Source organism: Molossus molossus, unplaced genomic scaffold (assembly GCF_014108415.1).
Source record: "Molossus molossus isolate mMolMol1 unplaced genomic scaffold, mMolMol1.p scaffold_m16_p_1, whole genome shotgun sequence".
Taxonomy (NCBI): Eukaryota; Metazoa; Chordata; class Mammalia; order Chiroptera; family Molossidae; genus Molossus; species Molossus molossus.
In genome coordinates, this window is record NW_023425344.1 from 106133004 (window position 1) to 106144240 (window position 11237).

Here is an 11237-nt window from a genome sequence, read left to right on the forward strand (position 1 = left end):
GGGAGTATCATCTCCTGGGGAGACAGAAAGCTGCCAAGAAGAAGCAGTGCTATCGAGCTTGAGATCCAAGGGATCCTGTGCCAAAGAGGGGGTGGGTGGTGTGAGGAGGAACTGTTTGGGCTGACAGAACAGGAGATAAAGAGGATGGAGACCAGGCAGCACGTGCAGGTGGCGTTGTGTGGCCCAGGGATACAGTTAGAGGCCAAGAGGAGACACGAGGCCGAGTAAGGTGGGCAGCACCCACTGAAAACCTACATCTGAGAGCGATGGTATTTGGAACTTACTCCTTCGACACACCAATCCTCGTGATAGGAATCTACCCTACAGAAATACTCAAACTCGCGTGAAAGAATGCCTGCCCTTTCACTGAAGTTGGGAGTGGCAAAAAATAAAATAAAATAAAATAAAATAATAAAATAAAATAGAAAACTTAAGTGGCCAGTAGAAGGGGAAGGTACATAAATGAGAGTTTATCCAAAAAAGAGAACATGGTTCCCAAAAGTGTACCGAGGATAACTTCATTTGTGAGCTATATGTCCTCACTTGTAGATATATAGAGAATCTTTGGGAGAAAACACGAGAAACCAGTTTCAGTGATTGCCCCGGGGTGGAGGGTATACGATTTAGAGACAGGTGGGAGGGACACTTCCCTAGATTATGTACCCTTTTGTATCTTTTGCAAATAATTTCTACAAAATAAATTCTAACTTTTTAAAAGAATGATGGTCTTGAAATTGAGGGATAGGCTTTTGACTTGGCAGAATTTTCTTTATTGTCTCTTGGAGTGCTCAGTATCTCTTGTTCTGAGAATTCATTCCTTTTAAAATAAAGAAGGCATCTACTCTCCACGATAAAAATAAATGTAGAAAACAAATAAATAAAATAAGGAAGCCAGCATACGGCTCTACGGCAGAAGTGACCTGGATTGGCTGCTTCTGCCTACATTCACTACAACCCTCTCCACGTGGGGAATAGACAACTTGTTCTCAGACTAGCTTACGGTTCGCTTTCTCCGGGGCTTCTCTGGAGTGGGGGGAGTAGTCAGGGGTTTGCACTTCAAAGAGCACTCACAGAAAACAGCCGGACAGGTGTCCACGAAATGGTCCAAGCACAAACTCGATCCTCATTTCTCATGGAAGCTTACACGCCTAGATACGGCCACCTGCATATTAAGCAGGTAGAGTAATACCCAGCAGCTTTGAAAGCCCTGTGTTGATGAAGAGAGTTGTCGGTTCACCTTCAGTTGAATTTTCACTCCCACGTTCGCAAAGCCACTGATCAGATTTCATAAGCCTGCTAACACGTAGGTGCTGATTGGGTGGGCCTTCTGGCTGAATGAAACCACAGGGTCAGCGATCATACCAGACGCAGATTCACTTTCTCATTATTCTTTGAGTGAATGTCATTTCAGTATTTATAACTTCACTTGTAAAAAATAGCATGTCGAAGCTGTTTTCCCCTCCGTGTTTTTGTCATTTTTATTTCCTCACTTATTTTCATTTATGTACTGTTGCCAACCCGAATTCTCACCAGGGCAAAAACAATTGAAACGTGTGAATCAGATGTTCGCAGCAGTCCTGACCCCTGTGCAGGGAGCTGCCGTCTCCATGAGCAAAGGAAGAGAGGGCTGGTGGGCAGGCCGTGTGCGCGGTCAGACTGCTGTCCCGGACACCTGGATACCAGGTCAGAGACAGAAAAGGCTGCCAAGAAAGAAGATCTCTGAATAAGTGGAAAAGGCGGACCTCTAGGATTTGATTATACAGAATATGAAACAATCTCTCATTTAAAGAATTGTGGTCCTGGCCAGTTTGGCTCAACGGTTAGAGCATCCGCCTGTGGACCAGAGAGACCCAGGTTCGGTTCCCGCTAAGGGCACGTACCTCGATTGCAGTTTGTCCTCGGCCTGGTTGGGGTCGTGTGGGTGGCAGCCACTTGATGTGTCTCTCTCACACCGATGTTTCTCCCTCCCTTCCCCCCGCTCTGTCTGAAGATAAATGCAAAAATGTCCTCGGGTGAGGATAAAACAACAACAACAAAAAAAGAATTGCGTTGAGCCCCTGTATGTTAAGCTTTGTGTGAGCTGCTGATAATGTAAAAGGAATGAACTAAAAGGGGTTACGAGCTAGCATGAAAGATAATGGTAATATCACGCCAGAACCAAAGGGCCAGAGGCACCGAGGAGGACCACTGCACAGGAGGCTGGGACCTCTGTTCTCTGCTTGCTCGCGCGGGCAGATGTGTGTCTTCCTAACACACGCTGCACTTCTAAGTGGAAAGCTTCAAAGTTCATCTTTCACACTCCATCGCGAGCAGGGAACAGACTTTAAAATCATTTAGATCTGAGGCTGAATCCCAGCTCTGCAGCATGACCCCGACAGGCTTCTGACATTCCATTTATAGAAAGGGGATAATATGCAGCTCACATTGTTGTCTCAGTGATTCACTGAAATAACAATATGTCATGCACTTGTTTTAAGACTTAGCACAAAGGAAGTGCATATGTCCCCCAGATCATTCAGGACGGTGGGTATTCATCGGATCTTCCTAATGTATTCATTAGAAGGAATAATTAAATCTATTTTCATACAATCATCTAACATCACAGATGCTTTCAAACTTCCTTTCTTATGTAGCCGAATGATGTCTCAGAGCAAGGTCAGCCACATCTACTTTCAGGTTGTGCCCTGGATGAAGTGATGTCTTTTCAGGCCCTTATAGGAAACAATACAATGAGGAGAAAGTTATAGTTTTATAGAACTGGTGGACCTACCTCAGAAGTCCTGGCTCTGGGGCAAAGTAATGGGAAACACTAGCTGGCTGCTCACCCCACACACCAACCTTCCCATGAGAATTTTCTCCCAGGAGGATGACACTCAGACTCTCCCCTCCACTGGCAGAAGAAGCAGCCTTGCAGCACCCAGTGTACACATATCTCTGATGGGTTTTCTGTTGGGACTAGAATTTTTTCTGAAGGTGTCGTAACAACATGTTAGACATCCTTTCCTTCACCTTCCCCTTGCCTCTTCCTCATCTAGCTCCTTGCTCAATATCTTCCTCTCTGGCTGATGGCTTCCAGCCTGATTTTTCTTTACAGGTAAAATGTGTGCAGACCCTCTGGGAAAGTATGCTTTGGAGCAGGAATTCAGGGAAAGCGTGTTGACGCGTGTGTTCTGTCTTCAGGAGACAGAGGGATGTGGAAGTAAGGGAAAGTCATCCCCAGCTTCATGGATGTTGTGAATAAGGGTTCCCTAGATATTTTACTAAATTTAAAAAAACAACCATAATAGTGGAAACTTCCTACAAATATGTTTAAAGAACAATGAAAAAGTTTTATTTTTTTCCATCTCTATTATTGAGAGTATTACAGATGTCCCCATTTTTCCCCATTGCCCCCCTCCTCCCGGTTCCTGCCCCTGCCTTCACCTACTGTCTGTGTCCATGGGCAATGCATGTATGCAGATAAGTTCTTTGGTTAATCTCTTCCCACCCCCACCCCTCTGAGATCTGTCAGTCCATGCTTCCATGCCTCTGTTTCTATTTTATTCATCAGTTTATTTTGTTCATTTGATTCCACGTATAAGGGAGATCATGTGATATTTGTCTTTCTCTGCCTGGCTTATTTTGCTTAGCACAACACTCTCCAAGTGTCTCAAAGAGTAATAGATCCTTCTTTTCTTTTCTTTTTTTCTTTTTGGTACATGCCCCTAGAGGGAACAGAACCCGGGACTCTCAGGTCCGCAGGCTGATGTTCCAACCGCTGAGCCAAACCGGCCAGGGCTATAGATCCTTCTTAATAAAAAAGCTTTAAAAGCACAATTTTAAAAAAATCTTTATCACAATAACTTGTAAATATAGTCAAGGTCACAAAGAGAAACTCAACAACACGAATTCCAAAACCTCAGTTTTTTGTTTGTGGCTTAAATCAGCCAGTTCTTCCCACTTCCAGAAGGCGCCCTTCTCTGAGCCCCCATCGGTCCACTGAGGAGAATCCCACTTAGCAAAGGTCAAATCCATCAACAAGGGTCAATGCTACAGGAGTTCCTACTGCAATATTCCCCTGTCAAAGTTTCAAGCATAGCTTAGGTGTTTCATAATCTAAAAGCAAGAATAAAAATGTAGGTAAAATGAATTCCTGTTTGTCAAGAATAAAAGTTACCTGAAAAGCAGAATGTACAGACTGCTCTGCTGAACTCGACAGTGACAGGTGATTCCCAGGCACGGAAATGTCCTGAAGGGCTTTGTGACTCACCCAGGAATCACATAAATCAGGGTTAGATTGGTCTGAGTGGTGTGACGGTTTTTAAGGCCTTTGAATACTTTTTTGAAATTAAGTGGTTCATTTAGGGCATATTAATCAACTTAATCAGAATTCCCCATTTCCCAGTCATTTATGTGTGTGTCGGGGGGTAATTCTCCCGAGAAAAAACGTTGACTGACCTTTCTTTGTGATCATAAAACCTTTCACTCGGCCCCTCCAGTCATCCATCCAAACAACAAATCTTTATCGACGCCTGCGTTACATGCTGGGAGCTCCATGGTGCTTGCATTTCCCCTATTCAGCCAGTGCCTCCTCTGACCCATCTGTCCTTTTCTCCCCTCTGTTTCTAATCACCTTCTTGTCTAGTCCCTTGTGACAGAAGTTGTGAAATAAAGGCAGGTCCTGTTTCCTCCACGTTTCCCGTAGGTACAGGAGTTTACTATTGAATACCTAGGACTGAGACATTTCCTCAAATGCACAACTTCCTATGAGAAATATTAGAGGCGTTAATAAACAAAGTGTTCATTTATGCCCCACTTTTGAAAGTCATGTTTTCATGGTGATTTCATGCAGGGAACCAAAGGCAGACATCACCTCATTGGACTGTCACGTGGGTTTCACATGTTCTTCCCCTGGTACCTGCTCCTCAGTGCTGCTGAGATCCTCTTCCTGGCCCAGGCTGCTTAGATGTTACAACACTATCAAGTGCCTTTTCAAAAATAAATTTACCACCAGAGAATCTCATTTTCTCTTCATAATTTCTCAAATTTAAGAAAAAGAATTCATTATGCATGAAATCTGAAATAATAGAATTACTTTCAAAGCAATTAAATACTTAACCATTGTAACCCAATGGATGGACACCCAACTAAATGCCTCTTTTCCATAGAACAATATATTTTAGTAATGTGAAGGAAATTTCTTTTGATGAATATACTTTAGTAGCACTTTAAAATGACTATTTGCAAACAGTTACGTGCAAAACGTGTAAATATTCATTCAGTTGCAAAATTTGTCTCTATTTTTTTTAAAAAAAAAACTAAAAGTGTCCGGAGTCTCTAACTGCAGCTGGTGCCTGCTTTCTTTAAGTGATACCACTATTTTTATTTTTTTTCCTTTGACATCCAGCCCTCAGTAAAAAATGTCTTCACATTCATCTCCGCTTGCTCTGCAGTGGCGGCCAGGGGCTTGTCTGCACATGCTTCTGTGTCTTCCTCCCCCATTCCTAGTGCATGTTGACTTGGAGAAACTGGTCACGTTGTTTTCAGGCACTTAAAAAATGTAAAGTGTTATCACAGGGCAAATAAATAACAACGCTGCGTGTGCGCAGAGCAATGAAACTGCAGCTGAGCCTCCTGCCTCCTCAGAGGCAGCGCTGGCCGGCAGAGGCCGCACCGCTCTTGCAGGAAAGTCGCCTTCCCACGGTTTTGCCAGTAAACGTGAACTCTTTTTTAAAAAATGTTTGTGTTATTTTTTTTTTATTATACATAACATGAAATATTATATGAGTTTCAGGTGCATAACATAGTGATTCGACATTTAGAGACCTTACCAAATGATCGCCACAATAATTCTAGTCAGCGTGCGTCACCATGCACAATTATTTCGATATTAATGACGGTCTTCCCTGTGTTGTACATTACATCGGAATTGTCTGCCCATCCTGCTCCATTTAACAACGATTTTTATTGACATGTACGTCTCTGAATCTGACCTACTCAGCCCGTTGCACTGGGTGGGACTTAGAATAATCTGAAAAGAGTTCTGTGTGGGAGTGATAGGTCACAATATTACTTTAGACATATCTTCTGACTTTTATGTGCAAGTCTTAATAGAGGCTCATAAAATTCCTGAAGAGGGAAGTTTTCCCTGATTCCCAAAGACAGCAAACAAGTCCCAGGGGGGTGAAAGTTTTCTCTAGCATCACATAAGAATTCTGTGGCTGTGGTGAAGGTTGGGGTTTGACATGCCTAATTTCTAGTTTTTAAATCTTGCTAGAGAACATGCTCCTTCCTTTCAGGCCGATGAGTCATATTAACCCAGGTACTGACATTGCTATTCCAACCTAATCATAAAGGTCACTTGCAGTAATGGGAAAAGGACACATTTGCATATATCACTGGCAGTTCATTGTCCTGTGAGTACCGCCATGAGCTGAACAAAGGCTTCTTCACTCAGTGTAGTCAGAGGACTTCAGAATTCTTATCTGTCTCAATGGCCCATGTCACGGCATAAAAATATGACTGCCAGCTCAAGACAGGTTTGTGTTACTCTAAATGCTACAGGAAGGGTGGTGTGTGTGTGTGTGTGTGTGTGTGTGTGTGTGTGTGTTTCATCAAAGCCATTACTATAAATAATCATTTTACTTCCTTAGGATCCTCTCTATAATTGCTCATTTTAAAAGGTGAGGGGAAACAGGATGACTCGTGTCGGCGGAAATGTGTGGAATCAAGTGCAAAATGTACCTAGTGATTATTATGAACTGCAAGGTTTGATTTGGTTTTGTTGTTTAGCAGCTTCTCACTGTTGACAGAAAACAACTCCTGACAGATGAGCAGATCAACGTCACTGAAAAACACCAGGAACTTCTGTCTCTGTTCAGCTTTAGCTGTGATGAATGGAAGCGTCTGCGTCCTTCCCGACGCCTGAATCACGGGACCCTGGATGCATTCATCTTCCCTTCAAGCTTTCCTCACTCAGCATCTTTGCTAACATCTATTTCCTACCCGTCTCTGGGCCCCGTGCTAACCTTTGGATTTGGGAAAGAACGGAATTGGCTGCTGCCACTGGAAACTTTTCTCCATGAACACGTTTTATAGGGTTTGGGCAGGCACGTGTGCACCAGTGGAGAGAGAAATCCCACTGGCAAGAGAAAACCAAACCTTAACGTTACTGTAATGGCCCTGAGTGGTACTTTCCATGTCAGGCTTGCTCAAGATTTATGTTATAATCAACCTTGCAAAAGAGGTTTTTCAAAAGTCTTTCAAGCTACCAAAATTTAAATAGTTCTTTCTTTACTATCCAATGATGACGGTTGATTTAACAACCTAACCAACCTGGTACAAACTGGCAGTCAAAGACCCTGCCGGCTTGGTCTAATTTCAACAAGTAATTTTTTATTTACTCTACAAATATCTGAGTCCTCCTTTAATCTCTCTCTCTCCTTCTCTTTTCTTTCTTATTTATATTCTTTCTGTTCAAACTTGGGAGGGACCCAAGGGAATTGATACTAATTAATCCAAAGTCACTGAAATTAATATTTTCCTTTGGAGACCACATTTGGAAATGCTCCGTCTTCGTCCTAAGGCCCCTCCTCTCAGACGGCACTGCCAGGCCTGCATGTTTTCGATAATCACTCCTGCATCACTAATTGCTGATGGTTCCTTCCTGAGTTCGCTGCTTGTCGCTTTTCCACGCAGGCCTGCTCCCAGGGCAGCTCGCCACTGCCTCAGGGGGAGGGTCGGGCCTCTGAGATGCAGCTCTCTCTGCCCCTGCCCCCACCCTCTGGGACGGACTGCACTCCGGGAAGAGGAAACACCTTTACGTATGCATGACTAAGCAACATTTATATCTCCCTTAATGGGCCAATTAATTTACCTTGGAACAGACATTTTTCCATCATTGCTTCTGACAATGGCTGAAGAAAAATCACTTTCCACCCATGAAGCTCCTTCCTGCCGTTTAGAATGCACTTAACTAGAACGAGAACCATGGCTCGAATAATAAGCCGGTCTAACACACCAGGAATGTTTCTTTTCTTTTAATATATTCATCCTGGAGAGGCCACCTGTTTCCAAGAAGACGCTGAGGCAGCTGAACAGGCGAGCAGGTGATGAGTTTTCATGCTGACACGGTGCCTCAGCTGCCCAGTCAGTGACAGAGGGCTACAAGCTACAGAGGGAAAATGCAAAGGGGCGGACGCAATAACCATCTTTAAGAAGGAAGGATGTTGGCCAGCTGTTTTCCATTCTGGGTGAGAACAGAAGGGAAAGAGTGAAGCTGAGGCAATGATGTGGTGAGAGAAGACAGGCTCATCAGGCAACATGGGTCCAGGTCTGAGGCGGTACCACCTCCTTTGGGAACCCCGCCAGGGACTCACCAGTCCCATCGGAAGGGCTAGTTGAGGCCCCTCCAGACTCAGGGTTTGGTGCAGAGACTCTGAATCCCTCGTGAACTAGGCATCCTCTTGAGTTTATTTAAATTTATAGTGCTTTACATTTACTCCAACAGCATACAGACAAAAAGGTGATGGTGATGACTCTCAGAATGAGAGAACCACCACACTCTCCTGACTGACAGCCCTGCGACCCTCACCCACACAGCTGTGTGCTGTTTCCAGCTGTCTGAAAAGCAATAAAGCCATGTCACCTAAGGAGGATCGTCACAGAATATTCTGCACATGGGACTCTCCAGTCGGGATTTCCTAGTGTAAGAGGTGGACATGGTTATTTCCTGAAAGTATGGCACGTTCAAAGAGCAAGCCTATGACCTTTGAGACGAGATTAAAAGTGCAGGGGGGCAGAGGGCACCCGTTGAGTCCTCAATTGGAAGGATCCCTGCCCCAGTCCTCGTGCCTAGTCCCCAGGGTCTCGTCCCACTTCCACCAAGGAGTCTATGAGCCACTGGACAGAACTCTGTACAAGTCTGCCCCTCGAGGGCCTGGTGGCCTGCTGACAGAGAATAGTCTTGGGTGGTCATACTCAAAACAAGATGACTCCTGAAGGTCACGTTTCCCAGGTACCTAGGACCTCCTAGGTGTCCAGTAAATTCTAAATTACTTTGCCAATGTTAATTTTTCTTATCTGATAGATAACTAGTATGGTCAAATAAAACTAGACTTGTTCCACAATAGCTTTGTTTTCTCTGGTGATGGGGCCAAGACAGAGAGAAAGCGAGAAAGCCATCCTATTGGAAGACGACATATCATCAAAACAGACTTAGGGTATCAGCAAATGCCCTGGGGAAACAGACTTGGGGAGTGGAGACCAGGTCGGCTTCTCAAGAAATGAAAGAGTTCTGGTCTAGGAGCCCAGGCACCTAGTGCTGGTAAGCACAAACATCGAAGATGGCTCTGGGCTGGCTCAGGCTCTCTGCCCTTTGCCTCAAATGGTTATCACAATCTTTTCCTAAAATTCTTAGCCTCAACATGGTACTTCCCTGTTAAAAATAAACAAATAAGTCTGCCTCCACCTTTCCTCCAGCCCTTGTTTGTAACACAAAATGCAACCCCCTCCACCACACATTCTAGAGCCTCCCCCAGTTGTCATGGACCCCTCTGATAACATGTGCTGCAGTTCTCAACAGGGACCCTCTGCTCCAACCACAGCCAGACGAGGTCACCTTTCAGTTTGTGAGCAGGAACTCTGTGACCACGAGTGCCTTTTCCCCTGTCTCTCCACCTGTCCAGTTCCACTTACTCCCCACGGCTTTGCCTGAGGAACCACTCATGGTTCCTCCCCCTTCCCTGGAGCCATCTGCCATGGTATCCTCAGAACCCAGCCAGCATGCTTGTTCATGGTGAGTGTGTAATCAACACTTGTACTTGTAAATGAGTGAATGGCTTTGATGGGCAGAGTGGGTAAAGTCAGAGCTAAGAACTCCTCCATGTTGCATCCCACAGTTGGGGGCTGGATACCTCACTGGCTTTCTTGCAAATGAAAACCAGGCACCCATGCAAAGAAGATGTACACAAATGCATTCTTTTTTTATTTTTATTTTTATCCTCACCCGAGGACATTTTTGCATTTATCTTCAGATAGAGTGGGAGAGAGAGGGGGAGGAAGACAGAGAGAAACATCGACGTGAGAGAGACACATCAAGTGGTTGCCACCCACAAAACCCCAACCAGGGCTGGGGAAAAACTGCAACTGAGGTACAGGCCCTTAGCAGGAACCGAACCCAGGACTCTCCGGTCTGCAGGCTGATGCTCTAACCGCTGAGCCAGTTACCCAGGGTCACAAATGCATTCTTTAAAGATGTCTGAGTGCATGTTTTGATAAAGGGTGAGTCCTGTCGATGAGAAACATATCAAAGTCTTAAGAATTTTTTGTTCATTCTTTCACTCAACAAATAATTATTTACTCTGTGGTCAACACTGGGGTGCAAAAATGTGGAAACCTCCCACTCTTCACTCTTGCACTGAACTTTGAGTTGACAGGAGAAGGCCAGGTAAAACAAAAACAAAAACAAAACCAATAAACACAGAAAGGGTAGATGCGCGCAGGATACTGGGAGTGCTAGAGCCAGGGCCTCCGTTACCCTTGAGAAGAGCAGGGAGCTCCCATAGGAAAGCTGGTCACTTGAGGGCACAGCACAGGAGGGCAGCTGTTTGCAGACCTGAACAAGAATTGTGTGACTGGAGTAGGAGGGGACACCTGGAGGGTGGGCTTAAAAAGCCTGGGTAACGCACTAGAACGACTAAAATTAAAAAGATAGTCCATACCAGATGTTGGTGAGGATGTGGGACAACTGGAAGTCTCAAATGCCAGTTTAGGGAACATAAAATGGTACAGCCACTGTAGAAAACAGCTTAAAAGATTCTTATAAAGCTAAACACACACTTAGCATACAAAGCAGCAATCCTGCTCCTAGGAATCTACCTGAGAGATATGAAAACACATGCTCACACAAGAACATGTACACAGATGTTCCTTGCAGCTGTATTCAGAAGAGTGAAAAACTGGAAATAACCCCAATGTCCATCAACTGGTGAATGGATAAATTAATTGTGATAGGTCCACCCAGTGGAATACTAGTCAACTGTTAAAAAGAACAAACTTCTGATATGCAGAACATCATGGATAAACATTTTTAAAAGAATTATGATAAGTGAAAAGAAGTCAAATATAAAATACTGCATTCTCTATGATTCCTTTTATAGAAAATTCTTTTTAAAGCTAAAACTATAGTGGCATGAAGCAGACAGATTGTTTTCAGGGACAGAAGACAAGGGAAGGGGGTGAGATCAAAGAGACATGAG